The sequence below is a fragment of the Myotis lucifugus genome, unplaced genomic scaffold (genome assembly GCF_000147115.1).
Source record: "Myotis lucifugus unplaced genomic scaffold, Myoluc2.0 scaffold_137, whole genome shotgun sequence".
NCBI classification, from domain to species: Eukaryota; Metazoa; Chordata; class Mammalia; order Chiroptera; family Vespertilionidae; genus Myotis; species Myotis lucifugus.
In genome coordinates, this window is record NW_005871185.1 from 391,069 (window position 1) to 396,043 (window position 4,975).

Sequence of the window (4,975 nt, forward strand, 5' to 3'; positions counted from 1 at the left end):
GAATAAATTTTCCATGAACATTCACGTACAAGTGTTTTTTAGGGACATAGATTTCAAAATTTCTTGGGCAAACACTTAAAAGTGGAATTGTAAGTCATATAATAAGTTCATGCTTACATTCATAATAAGCTACTGAACTGCTTTCAAAGCAATTGCATTCTTACATTTCCACCTCCAAAGAATGAGATACAATTCACTCCATATCATTGATTAGACTTGATGTTGTCAGCTTTAAAAACAAAAAGAAAATTTAGTGATTCTAGTGTATGTGAAATGATAGGTTATGATTTTAATTTTCATGTTGATGATGACTAATGATCTTATGTGTCATATGTCTTCATTTGTGAAGAGTCTTTTCAATGTGTTTGTTCATTTTTTATTGAGTTGTCTTTTTGAATTGATTTGTAAGAGTCCATTTTATATGTTCTAAATCAGGGATGGGGAACCTTTTTTCTGCCAAGGACCATTTGGATATTTATAAAATCATTCACAGGCCATACAAAATTATCAACTTAAAAATTAGCCTCTATATTTGGTCAAATAATTAATTAACTCACCCCTAATGCTTTGGCAGGGCCAGACCAAATGATTTCGCAGGCCAGACATTCCCCATCCCTGTTCTAAATACTTTTTCAGATTCTTCCTCCCTTAACCCTATTTCCCAAATAATTTTTTTCCAGTCTATGTTTTTGTTTGTTTGTTTGTTTGTTTAGAGAGAGGAAGAGCAAAGGAGAGTGAGATAGTAATATCAATGGGAGAGAATCAACATCAATTGCATGCACCACCCCCCCTCCTCACAGGGGATCATGCCTCATGCCTGCAACCCTGGCATGTGCCCTGACCAGGAATCAAACCCGTGACCTCTTGGCTCCTGGGTAATTTTGGTGCTTGAGTGAAAGAACGGCATAAAACCCTAGCTTCTCAATCTCTTGACCTCCTTTACCCCAGGGTCATTACTTTCACTGCATTTGTATTAGCACTCCCATAGCTACTCTCCACAATTCTTGATCAAATGTTGAAATGTTTAGCATTTAGAGCTCTGAGAAGGAACAGTTCTCGGTGATGAAAACATCTGCACTTCCTATGATCTAACTCAGTTATGCTCATTTCACATGTTCAAGATAAATAGGAAAGAAGTGAGAGAAAGGTAAATAAAGATAAGCAGGGATTAGAAGCTTTAATGAAGTCAGCGTGCATGGTTTAGTATCACTTAGACCAGTGATGGCGAACCTATGACACGCGTGTCAGAGGTGACACACGAACTCATTTTTTTGGTGGATTTTTCTTTGTTAAATGGCATTTAAATATATAAAATAAATGTCAAAATATAAGTCTTTGTTTTACTATGGTTGCAAATATCAAAAAATATCTATATGTGACATGGCACCAGAGTTAAGTTAGGGTTTTTCAAAATGCTGACACGCCGAGCTCAAAAGGTTCACCATCACTGACTTAGACTATATCACAGACTTAAATATATCTTCAAATACATTTATGTGAGTTTCACACTGCTATCAGAAAGACATTTTTGATCTCTCTCTAAAATTCACATACACACACACACACACACACACACACATCTATATATAAAAGCCTAAGCGACCGAACAACTGAATGACCGGAATAACCGGTCACTATGATATGCACTGACCACCAGGGGGCAGACCCTCAACGCAGGAGCTACCCCCTGGTGGTCAGTGTGCTCCCACAGCAGGAGCGACACTCAGCTGACTGACCTATCCCAGCGGCCCACCAGCCTGGCGGCAGCCACTCCCTCCCTCAATAGTCCTGCAGGTCCAATATCCGGAGAACAGGCCAGGAACAAATGTACCAGCGCTACTGGCCTCCTGGAAGTCGGCCTCAGGCATGAGAGCCGCTTCCCCTCCCTAGATGCTCTGCAAGGAAGAAACAATATAAAAGTGGCCACCATGTGTCTCCTGACAACCGGTGCGAATGTCAGTGGGATGGATCTGGTTCCTGGGTGGGCAAGGGCATCCCACTGCCTGCCTGGAAGGTCGATCATGTCCTGGCCTCTGCCCCCCCCACCCCCCCGGACTCCACCTGTGCACAAATTCGTGTACTGGGCCTCTAGTATGGTAATAATACAGTAACACATAATATTAGTTTTAAATCATTTTATTACATAATTATTAATATTAAATTATTTAAAAATGGTAAATAGGAAGGATATAATTTACAAAATAAAAATACCAAATTTTAAATTTAATTGCAACATCACAATAAATCAATCTCCACTTTGGAGACAGTGCTCTATATTTTTGCTTGGTTTTTCTTACATAGAACCCAATTAGAAAAACCCCAATACTGAATCAGACCATGTACAAGTCTTCTCTGTACCCATAATCAGGCTTTTGAACTCTGCTGGAGTAAGAACCACAAATGCAACTCTCATTATTACTCAACTGACTTTTAAAAAAATATATTTGTATTGATTTCAAAGAGGAAGGGTGAGAGGGAGAGAGAGATAACAACATCAGTGATGAAAGAGAATCATTGATTGGCTGCCTCCTGCACTCCCCGTACTGGAGATTGAACCTGCAACCCAGGCATGTGTCCTGACTGGGAATCAAATCCTGTACTCCTGGTGCATAGGTCGATCCCCAGTCATTGAGCCACACCAGCCAGGTGACAATCTGACATCTACACTAATAAAAGAGAAATATACAAATTAACCATTACTCCATCACTCCGCCACTCCGCTACACCCACCAGCCAATCAGAGTGACTATGCAAATTAACCCAACAAAGATGGTGGTTAATTTGCATATGCAGGCGAGGAGCAAAGACTGAAAAGGACTGAAGATGGCGGTGGCCACGGAGCTGGAGCGAGCAGGAGGCTTGTGTTGCTCCTGGCGACGGAGGAAGCCAAGCTTCCCACCAGCCCTGGACTTTGCTCAACGAGTGGCTGGGGGCAACCCAGGCTTCCAGCCAGCCCTGGCCTCTGCTCAAGGAGCTGGAAAAAAAAAGAAGGGTCTGGGAGCAGCCAGAGTGGAGAAGCCAAGCCTTGCTGCTACAGCCAGACCAAAGGCCTGGGTCCCGGGTACCGGAGGAAAACCAGTGCCAGCAGCCAGGGGAAGGAAGGCCTATTGCGTAAAACTTCATGCAATGGGCCACTAGTTTTCAAATAGTTGCCTGAGGGAGTCATCTTTAAGGTTAACTGTTAACCATGAAAGGGCAAGAGGTACCGTATCCAGTTGTGATAACATAGAAGAATGAAAGATATCTAAGCATGATCCTTATTGGTTAGCTATAGACCAAAGTTGCATGAACTTCTGTATTTTTTATTTACTCCATTAAGAGTATGAATGCTTACTCAAGTCTGTGAACACTCTGCCAGTCAATACTGACTTCAATGACCCATCCTTTGCAATAATTATTTTCTCCTACCTTAATAATTACTAGCATATCTACCTACCACAGCCCAGTGAATTCCTCCTGCTTGTGAAATAACAAGCTCATCAAAGATACAAATAATGAATTGTCCTATATAATTAAAGGCTAATATGCAAATAGACTGAATGGCAGAACAACCAAACAACCAGTCGCTATGACGTGCATTGACCACCAGGGGGGCGTATGCAGAACATGGCAGGCGTTGGCTGCAGCTGGATGGTAGAGCAGGCGAGTGGTGGCGGGTGGCACCAGACCAAGGTAGGGTGCTGGTCGCTGTCATTGGTGTGAGCCTCTCTAGTGGTTACTGAAAATTCTTTGCTCCCGCACACTGAGGTCCTGCCCGACACTCGCACCTGCTGCCAGAGCCGGCCCCCCTCACACCTGCTGTCAGCACCAGTCCTGCTCGAAGCTGGTGCCGGAGCCACCGTTAGCACCCAATGCCAGTTCCTGAAGCTGGTCCCGATCACTCGGTGCCATCAGCGGGTGCGAGCTGCGGCTGCAGCTGCTAGCCCTGATCACCCCTGAGGGTTCTCCACCTCCCCCTGCTCCTGAGGGCCGATCGGGGCAGCAGCCGCTGTTCGCACCCACTGATAATGCCAGCCCCACTTATACCCACTGCTGGTGCTGGCCCCAATCACTTCGTGCCATCAGCAGGTGCAAGCAGGGCTGGTGCCGTCAGCATGTGGGAGCAATGGCGGGAGCAGAGCTGCCGGCAGACAGGGCACCTGGAGCCATGGAGGGAGGGGCCGGGTGGGGACAGGGAGGATGGACCGAGACCCGCCCCTGTGCTTACTGCAACCTTGCGGACCACAGTTCCTTTCAAGGTGCACAAATTCGTGCACTGAGCTCCTAGTAATTTATCAATACATGAGCAGAATGTTTGAGCTGGAAATACAGATATTCTTATAGCTGATCTAGAATGCTCTTAGACTAGCATTTAAATTTTTAATCTCACATGTAGCAAAAATGACCTATTTTCTTATCTCAGAATGATATCAAAATTTTATTGTAATTAGATTTTTAGTTTTATATTTACTTAAGATTTATATTACATTTTTATATTATATACGATTTTGTTTTGACTAATATTCTTATGAATTATACTGTAGATTTAATATAAAAAACTCTTAAATGTTTCCAAATTTTTCCTTTACTTTAATTGTTAGGATTTAGCTCAATATTACCTAATCAGAGCAACTTCTATATTTTTTGAAAAAGAAAATCCTGAAATCTGTTTGCAAGCTACAATATGGAGTGGTAAATACAATAAAACTTTGCAGAATTTGGACAACATTACAGTGCTTTCTCTCCTATCACAAGGAATTGCTTAGTGTTTCTGGGGACCAAGAGCATTAATGATACAGACATTTCTCAAAAAAGTGATCTCAATGGTCTTCTGTCAAACCAATATTGTCCAGATATTTGCTAATTTTATCAGTTTAAAAACTTTTTTAAGGGTCGTATTTATTTATATATTTATATAATCCTATACAGAAACATTTTGTTGTATTGAAAAAAGTAAGGTCTTAAAAATAAGTCTGATTCAGTCAATTGAAATCCC